Genomic DNA, 15,280 nt, shown 5'->3' with positions numbered 1-15,280 from the left:
TCTTGACCCTGTGCATGACCTCAAACAAAACTTACCCTCACTAGTCATCTGACCCTTGAACTTAGCACAGACTTGTTAGGTTCAAAGGTCTGCTAAGCCACGTTGTTTATGGCTTAGCATTGCAGTAACTCATGGTCCGTTTTTTCTTTAGGTCTACACTAGGGCTCAATTCCCATCATTAAAAAAGACTAGGGAGTCCTTCCCTGCTAAGAAAAATGATTAGAACAGTTTGGACTAGATTGAATGGCAAGATTGTCTTAAGTGGTTTTAAACCAGCATTAAATTGCCCAAACCTTCCATTTTTAACCGGTCAGGCTGGTCTCTCAGCTCTTTTAGGGTGGTTTTGGGTATTTTGGCCTTCTTTTGGGGCACCATATGGCTTTCCAGCCAAGCCAGAAAAGCATCAGCTTGGCCTGGCAGGGAAACCAACTTAAACCAGCTAAGACTGGCAAACCAGTTAAGGCTGGTTTAAGCTGTTTTTTCCAAAATGTATTTCTCTGGGACTGAAAAAGACTTAATAGCAAAAGGGTATCTGTACCCCTCTCATATCAATATTTAACTAGTTTAGCATTTATTTTAGCATTTCCTTTTTTCATTAAGTGGCCTGTTATAATGCAGGTATCAGTTTATTAATATAGAATTACTGTACTTTCTATTGATATTTTTCTTTGCATTTATGCTCATCCACACTGGTTGGCCAGTATCAAAATATTGTAATTCTGACTTTGTCTCACAATTGTGACTATTTCTTGCAATTGCAACTTTATATCTTGCAATTGTGTGAAATAAAGTTGCAACTGAATATAAACCCAGAATTGCAACTTTGTTCTTGCAATTGCGAGTTTATATCACACAATTGTGACTTTATACCACACATTTGCATGATACATGATATTTCAAGTAAAGTTAGATCTCCTTTTCATGGACATCTGAAATGTTTTGATATAGAGTTATCGATGTAAACATAAGATGCTGCACTTATATCTGAACATGAATACATTGTCTGAATTTCCAGTTCAAAAGCTTGCATTATTAGCTTGCAAATGATTAAGCTTCAATATATTTCAATATACTGTATATATAAATATTTGCAAAAAAATGATACAGTATTTATTCTGTGAGATAGATAGATAGATAGATAGATAGATAGATAGAGATTATTTGAGATTTAAAATGTAGATTTAGACCTAGCTTTTTAATGACATCAAATATATACACTATATGCATAAATTGAAGTGGATTCAGACATTGGATTTAAAATTGATTTCAAAATTAACATTCTTTTTGTAAAATAAAAAAAAAAGAAGAAGAAGAAAAGCTTAGCGATTTTTAGAGAAAACGTAAAAATTATTAGGTGTCTATAACTACTATGTACTTAAGTATTTGATACAATGTACTTATTTTGTACATATGTGTTGTTGCATTGTACTTACATTTGAAGTACCTACATTTAATTACATCTGTAGTTACACTGTTAACCTTACCCCTAAACCTAGCCCTACCCCAAACCCTAACCCTACATGTAAACCTACCCGTACCTCAACCTTAGTGGCAGCAAATGTGAATCTTGTGGGAATTGTGCAAAATATAATGTAGTTACACAAACAATATATTGTATTGTATGTATTTTAATATCAGTACATAGTAGTTAAAGAGACCTAATATAAAGTCGGACCAAATACAGTTTTTTATGTATCGTTCACTGTATCCTATGCAGCTACAGAGAGTCAGATCTTGCGTTTCGGGGTAGATTTGGTTTATTGACCATCAGAGCAAATAATAGATCCCTTGGGGGATGATGCAGTTCTTATGGCAAAACCTGCAGTGCAACACATAGGTTCCAAGAACAGCTTAAAGGCTGTACTAACCCTAAATCCACTAGCTTTGTCAGACTCAATCCACTCACTGTATTTAAGCACTATTGATTATATTGGTTTTCACTTGTCAGGTCTTTTAAACCCACCAACTCATATAATGATGAATTTACTATTGCACATAGCTGTAATGGTGAGGATTACATCGTATAATAACCTTTTGTAATATGTGGCTTGTTTGGTCACCAGTATGAGTAGCTATATGATTACATAAGTAGGAAATTGATTGAGTTCATGGCCACTAAGACAAGTTCACAGTTTGACAATATAAACTCTCATCAACTTGCTTACAAGATTGTACACTCACCGCAATAATCAAGGCTAAATCGGTGCACATGCGTAAATTGGATGTCAACATCAATCAATTGCCCTGTTTTATATCAAGAATTTATACTGACTGTAAAAGGATTCAGCATTGTATTGCAAAATTGCAACACATGATAGGCTACCAGTTGTTTCATGCTGAATTTCCTAATTAATCGTAATAATTAAACTTTTGGTGTTTTGGTTATGGAATTTCACATTAGCAATTAGCAAGTATCATTAATACTATTGCTCATACTTCGGGTTAAGGATTTTAACAAACCCCTAACCTTAATAGTTCAACTCTGATGCTTAATTTGAGCCATGTCTAGGGACTAAAATATCATAAAGGCTTGGGAGCAACATCATCGTATTGTTATATATCAGTAGTAAGGTTCTATTTGTTCAAATTAGTTAACAACATTAGTTAACATGAAATAACAACAAACAATTCTTTGTTATTTTTATAATGTTATTTCAGCATATACTAATACATTTTTTAAATGAAAAGTTGTATTGTTTAACATTAGTTAATGACCTATGAACAAACATTGAACAGTTGTATTTTTTTAAATTGACACACACACACACACACACACACACACATACATATATATATATATATATATATATATATATGTTCATTGTTTTTTCATGAGACCTAATGCATTACTTAACTAATGTAACTAACTAACGAATGGAACCTTATTGTAAAGTGTTACTAATATATTTAAATATATTTTCTTCTATTAAATAGATTGAATGTAAAGTTCCTTTTTTTTAATAGCTTGTAGTGTAGCTACTTACATTTTTAAAAGAGTAGCTTGACTGTACTTCAACTATTTTAAGTCACAAGTAGCTTCCCCAACACTGGGAGTGGGCTCTTTTGACTTTGGCCAGTAAGCAACAAAAAGCAACATGCTAAAAAGCACTCAGCGGAACACCTTAACAACTAAACAGCAACACTACAGCAACCACCCAAACTTCTGACTTTACCTAGAAACACTCTGTAGCAACTGCTTAAAAATGCACTAAAAACCAGAATACTCAAAACAGGCTTTTCAACTGGCAAACACCACTTAACATTTTGTTTTTAAGTGTCAATCAAATGTGCAAAATTTGCATTGTGTTGCACAAATACAACATTACATTTTCCCCACCATTTCCCAAGTGTCCTTTCCTCAGCTTCTAAACATATACACACAGACGTGCCCTTTTGCCCTCTATATCAGGACCAAAATCACCCAAATTGCCTCTTTATTAGTCTCCCATTTACACTTTTAACAGCCCCTTTCTAAAAGCAGCCTTCCCTTCACAAAATGGCTGATAAAAGCCTAGCTGTGTAGTAGAGCAGGTCCTCGGCTGCCATTAGCCTGAGGTACATCTATAAATGGAGCTATGATGGAGCAGCCTCCACAAGAGTCAATTAAAGCACTTCATTACACTGTAATACTCCAACAGAGGCCACTGGCTCATGGACCCTGTAATGATGCCAACCAATGTGTGTATTACTGTGAATTAGCCACAAACTCTCTGAAGCAGGTTGAATACTGAACCAAAGGGAACACGGTAACACTTTAAAATAAGGTTCCATTCGTTAACATTAGTTAACAACATTAGTTAACATGACCTAACAATGAACAATACTTATTAAGCATTTATTAATCTTAGTTAATGTTTATTTCAACATATACTAATACATTTTTAAAATCAAAAGTTGTATTTGTTAACATTACTTAATGCACTATGAACTAACATGAACAACAATTAAAAATGTAATTGTTATTAACTAACATTAACAAAGATTAATAAATGCTGTAAAAAAAAATATATATATTGTCAATTGTTTGTTCAAGATACCTAATGCATTTAATGTTTACGAATGAAACTTTATTGTAAAGTGTTACCGAGAATGCAAACATGACACAAAAGGAGATGTTGGGCAGAATGACAGCCTAAATAACCATTAATTTTCATTGTATGGAAAAAAGATCCAATGGACATGAATGGGACTGAGGATGTCATTTTGCCTAATGTCATATTGTGTTTCATGGGTTTGGAATAGGGCTGTCACTTTAGTGTTAATTTATTGCAATTAATTAACCCCCCCAAAAATAACACCATTAATCATGCCCCCGATCCATATGCAAATTCTGTAATTAGGAATGTTTCTTCCTACCTTTGGAGCAATTCAAGCTTGATGTACCACCATCATGCTTTTTTATTATTATTTATTTTTGCAAATCAGTGGCAGTAGGGGTCAGTCAGCACTCTATTAGTACAGGGAACACGCCTTGTCAAACCAACGAGCAGGTAACAAGTCAAGTCATTTTTTATTTTTATAGCGCTTTTCACAACACACCTCATTTCAAAGCAGCTTTACAGAAAATCATGCTTTAACAGAAAATGAAACTGTAATATCTATAAAGTCTTTGAATCATTATTGTGTATTTTGATTAAAATATTGTTGTTAATTGTGTATAAAAATAAATAAAGTAAATAAGCAAATAATAATTGTATTTAGAACCCCATGTCATAGGGTTGGAGTTGGCATCAGTTCATCCTCTGAAGTCAATCATAGTAAACTGAAGTGATGTCTGACTGGCACCAGCTGCAGTTAGTCATCATCACTCAGCGACACGTAGCAGTGGAGTCAGACACCAAGCAGGAATGGGGCTGGATCTGGCCGGCTTTCCCGAGGTTGAGACAGGGAAACAAACAGAATAATATTAGCGTAGATGCCATTCAATTTATTGCAGATTTATAGATAATGAGAAGTGTTTCCGGTTCCGGCAGACCTAACTAAATCAGCATAACTGTGAGTTGATGTATAAATTAGGTGTATGCCTGGCTAAATAGATGAGTCTTTAGTCTAGACTTAAACTGAGAAACTGTGTCTGAGTCCTGAACAGTGTTAGAAAGACTATTCCATAGTTTAGGAGCCAAATAAGAAAAGGATCTACCTCCTTTTGTGATTTTGATTTTCTAGGTACTATTAATAGGCCAGAATTTTGCGATCGTAATGAACGTGATGGAATATAATGTGGTAGAAGGTCACTTAAGGACTGCAGAGCTAGATCATTCAAAGGTTTCTACATAGTTAACAGGATTTTAAAATTAATATGAAATTTAACAGGTATTCAAACACTGCGAGCACAATGTAATGCAGGGATCTCCAGATGCATTTTCACATTTCAGTGGACCTTTAACTTGACACAGCGTCTTAATAACAAAGTGCTTATGACTAGAGATGCTGAAAATTAGTGAAAGGTGACGCAACCAAAGTACAGTATGAGTACATAGACCAACAATTCAAAATAATACAGATGGAAGTAGGCCAATGATAGGAATATGTTCAATGATATGGACATAAAACAATGTTTTGACTTTTAAAGCTATTTTTTGTATTGTTAACATGCTTTACCTTTCTGTTGCCACAATACACATGTATCTATATGATATAATGTATCTGAATCTGAAGTACAATATTTTTTATATAGTATTATATTATTATATTTATAATCATTTGGTTACACTTTATACACTGGAGCAGTGTGAAGTCCCATGCTGCTTCAAACGCTCATTTATTATTCCTGTCCCAAAGAAACCAAAAATCACTGGACTTAATGACTACAGACCTGTCGCCCTGACGTCTGTGGTCATGAAATCATTTGAGAGACTGGTGTTGGCCCACCTGAAGATCATCACTGGACCCTTTCTAGATCCCCTTCAATTTGCTTATCGAGCAAACAGGACTGTGGATGATGCAGTCAACATAGGATTGAACAGTGTCCATCTCATGAACAGTTAAATTGCCCCATTGAATAACTATGTGCAATACACAGTTTAGTCTTTCTTATATTTATCCAACCTCTTCTGCCATTTCATTCCTCTGAAAAAAAAAACAAAAAAAAAACCTTTGCACTGTGCCTAACAGACTGTATTAGATTTGCACTTCCCATGTGTATGTGTGTATGTATGTATGTGTGTGTCTATACGTATGTGTATAATTAGTTTTATTTTTTATTTTTTTATTATTATCTGTCTTGCTGCTGTTTTTGTACTGTTTTTGTGTTGTTGTACACTGGAAGCTCCTGTCACCAAGACAAATTCCTTGTATGTGTAAGCATACTTGGCAATAAAGCTGATTCTGATTCTGATTCTGATAAGGTTCCATTTGTTAACATTAGTTAATGCATTAGGTATTATGAACAAACATAGAACAATACGTATGTATTTTTCACAGCATTTATTAATTTTAGTTAATGTTAGGTAATAAAAGAAATGTGAGTACAAATACAAAATTGTATTCAAAATGCATTAATATTATGTTGAAAATAACATTAACTAAGATTAACAAATGCTGTAAAAGTATTGTTCTTTGTTAGTTCATGCTTACTAATGTAGTTAGTAAAGTGTTACCAATTATTTTTACATTATATATTAAATTAACTTAAAAAAAAATGATTATCAAGTCTGCACATCATGAAATTAATTCAATTAAAAATGTAATCAACTGACATCCCTAGTTTGCAACAACATGAGTAAATGATAGGGTGAAGTACCCCTTTAAATGTTTCTTCAGTCTTGAGTGTGAGACTATACCTATACATGCTGGGTTGAAATATTTAACAGAAGTATTAATTAATATTCTCTCACTGTTGTTCTTAATGGCTGGTCTTCTGTCATGCACTCAGTTATGTCAAACTAAAACACCATAGTTAACTGCAATTACTACAAGAAAACTCTGATAAACTGTCATAAAATAAAAGAAATTAAAATGACCGAAATATTCTAAAGGCTTCCTATGCTGTTTGAAGGAGATCTCATATAAATTTATCACAGTTTTAGAAAGGTAATAATGGTGGAAACTACGTTTAAAATGGTAATTTTTGTAAAAGTGTGTACAGTAGGACAAAGCGCAACAGGTAGGGGATTTTGCATCCATTACAGGCATTTTGCCACTGATTCCATCTCATACCTAGCCTGTAAAGCTTCAGGCTAAGAAAATGGGTTTGGCAGACTGTGTTAAATATGTTCCCTCACCTGTTTATGCAGCAAAAAAAAAAAAGTTGCAAAAAGCAGATGTCAGATACATTTTGCAATATGAAAGTAGTAATTTTCTCATTACTCCAGCTCTTGCCATGCTTCTCTTTGAGTCTCTTTTTTAGGAGTTATTTTCCTATTTAATGAAATACTGTATATTTTTAGGTACTGAAAGCTCATGCATAGGCAAAACAAACAAACAGCCTCTGCCTCATTCATGAACATGACATTCTGGCCACTCTTGGTCAATGTCTGTCTGACAAGTCAGTGGCAGTTCAAACAACATTAGTCTGGGAACAGTGTATTTTTTTCCATCGCACTTCCTCGCACTTTCCTCACAACAGTCTAGCAATTCCAAGGGTTCAGGCTTTGTTGGTGAGCCTGAATGCAATGCACTAAACAAAAGTATTATCATCACAAAGGAAAACATAAAAAATTTCTCTCACATTGCCCTTGCCAATTGTCATCCATGTGAAGAATCTTTCACCTCACTTTTGCTGGACAACGTGCTTTAACGTCAAACAAAAACATCAATCCCTAACTTTGATATAGTGAAATATAGCAGTGCTAAAATGTCCTGAGAGGTGTAGAACTTCTACAATGCTTTAAATTGGCCCATAATGTTCAGGATCCTTTTTTATCTGCCTACAATCCATTTACTGACCGTTTGATGCATATTACACGCAAAAATGGCAACTGCTTTCTTGATGTGGCAAGTTATACTCTGATTGGCTGATTTTGCGCAACTTCTGGGAGTTGGTGTGCACAGCAAAGTCGTTTTTACATGGTATAGTACTGGTTGCTACAATATGCAGTTTTGAAGAAGAACTTGGATTTGCAACATTTGCAAGGTAAGTGACATCAAACCTTGTTGCAAGTAAACTAGATTTCCACAAGCAGAACTGTATATTTCACTTTCCTTTCAGAGTTATGTCTAAAATAATCAGTACTTACTTTTGGATGCACAAAAATTTTCTGTACAGCCAGTCATAGAATTAAATAAATTTTTAATTAATTTTTAAATTCATTAATAATGTATTACTTTTATTAATTTAATTTACATTTTTATTAATCATTTAATTTATTAATTTATTCAAATATTTTTTTCCCCACATCTGACATGAGTGGGATTTCAACTACTTCAGATGAACCCACTCCTAAAGGGCACATAAATAAGAAATTAACTGTGATTGGTCATGTTGTTGTTTTTTTTTTTTTTTTTTTTTTTTTTTTTTTGGTTCTTGGCCAGAATAGGCTGCAAAGTGGACCAGGATGTATGCCAATAGTGAAAAGTCTGGTAATGAGGGCATCCTTTAACAAAGTTAAAACAGTCACTACATTTTTAGAGTTTGTAATTCCATCTTCATTTCAGCTTTCACATATTTTAAATGTCTCTTTAAGCTGGTGCTCACGTGGGAGTCTCAGTTGAAGGTTGCATTGGACACGGTGCCCATAGCAGTTGAGCAGTCATCAAGACTTAAAGCCAAAGAGAAGGATGAAAAGGAAGGAGAGCAGCCCATATCTACAGCCCAGGGGCAGTCAGCCTGTCTCCTCATCTCAGAGAGGGGTAAACCGGTTAGCCTGGCTGGGAGACTAAACACTACCCTCTATTGGATGATACAGAGATTGTGCACGGTGAGGTTTGACCCTTGCATGAACCAAGTTATGGGTTACAGCAATGAGATTAGTGACCAAGCAGTTCACTAAACTAATCCAATCCCAGTCAATCTGTGTCTAGATGTAAATTTGATAATGCATGAAAGGCTCAAATAATTTTTCATTTTGAAATTATATATGACTTGCTTGAATTCTTAGAGTTTGTTTGCTTGTTTTATGAAGTTCTTGTTCCTATGCAGACTGAAAAAAAAGAATAACAACGTAAAAAAAATCTTAAACCAACGTAATGTGGTTAAGTGGTCTCCCAGCATAGTTAAACTGGTTATGCTGGTTTTAGAGGATTTGGGAACACTTTTTAGCTGGTCATGCTGAAAGATCAGCAAGACAAGCTTGAACTGCTTAAGACCAGCAAACCACCTGAAGTTTCTTACTGAATTTGATTAAAAAAAAAAAAAGAAAGAAAGAAAAAGAAATAACATTCAAGCTTCAATTGGCACTTGTGCGTTTATTCTGTGGTCTACATTGCGAGACTGTGCATTCCTGCTTTGGAATACCAGACCTGCATGACCAATTCCCCACAATGCTCTGTTCCAATTTTTTTAAACACTTCTGTCAATTTCTTTAAGTCACTTTTAACAACTCTTTTAGGAATAATATGAAAATTAGACATGCCTCTTATTAAAAGGGCATGTGGTAATTGCAAATTATGAACAGGAAGTTGGCTTGATTGGTTATACAGAAGGAGCAGAGAAGGTCTCCATGGATTCTTCAGAAATGACTTTTAAGAGGTTAAACTAAATCGCACAGCCCCAAATTGTCCTTTGGCGCCTCCAGCACAGTTAGCCAAATGTCTATTGTCAGAACACAAGTTTTTGTGATAGGCTACTTGTGATATATACTGTAAACCTATAATGAAGTGAAGATGACAGTAAAGTTCTCAATGTACTGTCTAAATTGTAAGACGTTCACACTGAACGCCCTCTTGTGCTAAAAAAAAAAAAAAGAAAAGCAGAACGCAGGGATCTTAAAACAAGTTTTTAACAGAACTTGACACAGCGTCTGAAAAACACTGCACTCCTGTACAAGAGTGAGATGTGCAACGACCAAATACAACAGTTAAAAACCAGTGCAGATGGACACAAAAATACTCTAATCCACATTTGTCCTGACCAACCCCTTGGCAGCAGCGCCATGATGATTCTGATTGCCGCTGGACTGTTTTCTGGTGTCATGGTATGTGGTGCTGAGAGAAAGAAGGACCCAAATGCAGGAAGGCAGAATAGGGCTTTTGTTTAAAAAAACAAATAAAATACAAATCAAAACTCCCACGAGGGAGAAGAATAAAAAAACCAATAACAAAACCGAAACTAGACCGACTGAAACTGGAGCCAGGGAACAGACCAGAACACGTTTACAGAGTTACAACACAGCAATACAATCCAACCAAGACATAACAACAAAGGAGAGAATATATAGGAGCTGGTAACTGGAGACAGGTGCCACTGGTGACGAGCTGGGTGAAGAAACAATCAGTCGTCCTGGCAACAGAGCTGACATTCTTCACGTGGCATCTGCAAAACACAAAAGGGAGAGAGAGGGAAACACAGACACAAACTCACACATGACAAGATAGACAGAAGGGACTGTCCAGCCCAGACTGTGACATCCAGTCTCCAAAAGAAGCAATGTAAACACTACCGAAAAACGAGCAATCCAGACCACTTTTAGTGTTAGTTGTTGTCAAAATGAGTTAAACTTAATTTGTGCAGTTGTTAATGATATCAATGCAACTAACATCAGGCCATTGCTTCATGTCATCTACCTGCTCCTTTAACTTCGACAGGGGAGCCTCTCAAAAGATGATCATTTTGACTCTGTAAAGTATCGGCACCATGGAGCCACATGTTTTTTTATTTGGCAATTTTTTTTATTGTATACACTAAACATCACATTATCCACTAAAAACATGCTCTGACACGAGTGAAAACACTGGAGACCAGAAAACGTAAATCAGCTTCCTATATAAATTGTGGTAGACTTCCACATTCAGGAAAAACGTGGATAGAAAACGCTTGAACAGCCTGCTGTTACTATGGTCCTCCTCAGGCAAACTCAAGTCACGAGGTGCATTTCAAACTGTACTTCTGCACTATTCTATGCCATTTTGTAGTGTAAGTAGTGCGAGTGGTATGTTTACATTGAAAATGTAGCAAAAAGAAGTGTACTATAAGTATCCGGATGATGCACTTTTTCAACCGTCAAAACAGAGTTTGAAACACTTCATGCACTCAGCGCACGCGGCTTGCCATATATAGCAGAAGGGGTTGAGTTACCTGGTTGTGCTGCTGGTCTGTCAAAACAAACCCTGCAATATACATCTTGCCTGGCACTATGTTGTCATGTTGAAAAATCTCAGAAGTTTGGAACATGAGCAAGATCCAAGCTTTTAAGTTGAACTTTACATGTACAATTGTTCCAACTTTATTTGTTTTGAAAGCTAGATCAAAGCATAAATCTGGTGACCAATATCCTGTGCATCAGCTGCCACCCAGTGACAATAACATAGAGATTGACATCTGTCTTGTATTTGAGCTTTGTAAATAACAGGGTGCTTCCCGGTTTATTGAGTCTCATTTTGAGTAATAACATGGGAGCAAACCCACAATTACAATAAAGAAGTGATGGAAAACACCAGATTTTTTTTTCCTGCATTATTAAATGCATCAGCTTACCAGAAATCTGCACATTTTGTATTTCAGACCATGTTAAGCAAATGTCATTGCGATTGTACAATGTTTTCATATGCAAATCTGACATTATTGTGAATATTTACCCTCTTACCCTTAATCCCCAAGTAATGAGTCTCCAACTCACAAGGCTTGGTCTTTTCACAGGCAGTTACAACAGTATATAGTGTAGCTGTAGGATACTGAGCACTTGAATACTAAGGGCTCTCTGTAAGGTGGTAGTGCCCATATATAAGGATGAATCTCACGAAACTTGTCTGGATAATATTTAACCCAAAATATTGAAAGAAATAAGTTACAAATATTAATAAGTATATTTAAGAAAATAAAAATAGGATTTTAAATTATTTATTTGAAATGATTTCTTCTCTGAATCACTTCCCTTTATTCTCAGTAACCTAATGTAAAATAAATCCTCTCAATACTGTACTGTGAAATGTTTTTTTACTATACAGTAATGAGAAGCACTAGTGGGGAAAAAAACAAACAATTGAAACGTCCAGAGGCCTTACAGCAATTAATAAATTAAAAAATACAATCCTAGGGGCCGTCACAATAGGCTTCATTTTCTTAAAAAAAAATATCCCAGGTTCATTACAAGTTAAGCTCTAATGTTGGTTACCACAAAAATGGATTTCAACTCATCCCTCCTTTCTTTAAAAAAGCACAAATCTGGGTTACAGTGAGACACTTACAATGGAAGTGAATGGGGCCAATCTGTTAATGTTAAAATACTCACTGTTTTAAATTAAAGCCATAAGATGTACGCAATATGCATGTTAACTTGATTTTAGTGTGATAGAATCGCTTGCTAACCTTTACTGTGTAAAGTTATAGCCAATTTTACCCTAAAACGACTGTAAAAATGATGATTTACACAACTTTACAGCTCAAAGCATACATGAGTTTTAACAGAAGAATTAATGTAAGTGCTTTTATAAAATTATAAGCTTCACATTTCTGTGTTTAAACTCTTCAAAAATTGGCCACATTCACTTCCATTATAAGTGCTTCACTGTAACCTGGATTGTTTATATATATATATATATATATATATATATAAAAAGGAGTTCATTTTTGTGGTGATCAACATTATGCCACAAATGCTATCGACTGAGCTTAACTTGTTCTGAACCCAGAATGTTCCTTTAAACCATCCAAAAATAGGCTCCATTTATTTCCATTGTAAATGCCTCATTGTAACATCAATTTTTTCTTTTTTTCTTTTTTTTTTTACTGAAAAGGAGGGACGAGTTTTTGTTGTACATTAAATCAATGTAGTTATATATATGCCACAAATGCTATTGATTGAGCTTAAATTGTCTTGTGCTATTGAACCTGGAATGTTCCTTTAAGCAAAAAAAAAAAACAAAAAACATTTTAGTGTTGGGGTATTAGGTTTTGAGGTGCTATTATATGTTAGCCAAAAAAGTTAAGCACATCCACCCCAATAACTGTCTTAACATTTAACCCCCACTATTACCCCTCCCAATCCCCAACCCCACCCTGACCCTCAACAAACATCTATGTGGTCACACATGAGTATACACAAAAAAAAAATATATATATAAATATATATGTATATATATGTTAAATAATAATAATAATAATCACACACAGCCTGGGAATCTCATCGAGTACTGATGCTGACTACCACCCCTGGAGTCGTGAGTTCGAATCCAGGGTGTGATGAGTGACTCCAACCAGATCTCCTAAGCAACAAAATTGGCCTGGTTGCTAGGGAGGGTAGAGTCACATGGGGTAAAGACCTTGTGGTCGCGATTAGTGGTTCTCGCTTTCAATGGGGCGTGTAGTGTGTGGATCAGGGAGAACAGCATGAGCCTCCACGTGCAGACTCTCTTCAGTGTCATGCACAGCGAGCCTTGTGATAAGATGCGCCGATTGGCAGTCTCAGAAGTGGAGGCAACTGAGACTTGTCCTCCGCCACCCGGATTGAGGTGAGTAACCGCGCCACCACGAGGAACTACGAAGTAGTGGGAATTGGGCATTCCAAATTGGGGAGAAAAGGGGATAAAAAAATAAATTAAAATAATAATAATAATAATCATACACATTTAAAACTATACTTCTCTCTCCACTGCCCCTCTCCAAGAGCCCTCCAAGAAGGCCAAATAGCTGCCCCATTTCCTATCAAATAAATCTAAGTTTCCCAGCCTTCTACATGACATTTCCTTGAATGCCGCCACCTTCCCCATCTCTGTGCACCACTCTTGAAATGAGGGCGCTCCAGCCGACTTCCATCCCCTTAGAACAATCTGTCTGCTGATCATAACACTGGCTAGGACTCAGTTTTTTTATGTGTTTATCCCCTATATTAATGACCACTCCATCGCCTAAAATACAGAGTCTGGGGCAAAATTAAATTTGAGTGCCCAATACATTAAACATAAAACTCTGAATCCTCAACCAAAATTCTTGGATCTTAACACACCACCAAAAACATGAGTTGTGTCCCCATCTTCTTATTGGCATCGCCAGCAGGTGGCTGTGTTTTTCAGACCAAGCCTATACAATCTAGAGGGGTTACAACAGAATCGATGTAAAATCTTAAATTGTATAAGACGCACCCTTTCATCTCTAGATGTAGACTTGCCATTTTTTAGAATCCTAGCCCACACTCTCTCCTCCGATATCAAGTTTAAATCTTTCTCCCATAATCTTTTGAGAGAAGTTGAAGTTCTGTCCCTCAAACTCTGAATTAGCAGGAAGTAATACACTGATGCCTCATGACCTTTTCTAAAAGCAGTAATCACCACTCCCAGAGTATCTGACAATTTAGGGGGGGTGTATGCTACTCCCAAAAATAGTACAGAGCACGTGGCGCAGCTGTAAATACCTAAAGAACTGAGATCTGGGAATCCCAAAATGTTGAACCATATTTTCAAAGGATCTCAACACTCCACTCTCATATAGGTCACCAAGCGTATTAACCTCCCTCTCAATCCACTCTGTCCAGCAGAAAGGGGACTTATTAATACATAATTTTGGTTTCAGCCATATGCTCGAGGCAACATTAAAATAAATGTCAGAATTAAACACTCTGGACACTTTTGTCCATACCGAGTGCAAATGCGAGATAACGGGGAGTAACTTAACTTCTCCGATTAGTTTGATAGAAAGGCTTTGCAATGGCGAAATAGGGGCAAGAACTTCCTGTTCAATACAAAACCAGGGAGGGCCAGTTTACCATTATTAAAAAGTTATTTGGTTCCCAGGCCAGTGGATCACATTTTAATGTATTTATTTAAGACATGCTTCTATTCCCACATCGGGCAGGGTTATTTCCCAAGAGATGGGCATTCAAAGATGACGTACCCTCCTGATGTACATCCGGTGCAGCTTCTTTACCATGAGTCATTAGTGCTCTTGTCGTGGAATATTGAAGTCCATTTTCCCTCTCAGTAAGAAAACTCTCAAAGTCAAGAGTTCCAGGTGTCAAAGGATAGGTTTTATTGAGCAAAATCACAAAACCTGAGATGCCAGCTGTTCATCTGACTTTCTCATTCCAGACTCTCATTTTTATACACTTCTGTTATCTTGAATTACCTCATGAGCACACCTCTTCTTTATTTTTTTATTCCACCTTTTTCTATCTGCCACCATTATTTCACAAACTCTGACTTCTTTTTAATGGTGGAAATCTGGCAGTTATTCTGTTTTTAAAAAATAACC

The sequence above is a fragment of the Myxocyprinus asiaticus genome, chromosome 12, assembly GCF_019703515.2.
Source record: "Myxocyprinus asiaticus isolate MX2 ecotype Aquarium Trade chromosome 12, UBuf_Myxa_2, whole genome shotgun sequence".
NCBI classification, from domain to species: Eukaryota; Metazoa; Chordata; class Actinopteri; order Cypriniformes; family Catostomidae; genus Myxocyprinus; species Myxocyprinus asiaticus.
Note: the sequence above shows the minus strand (reverse complement) of the source record.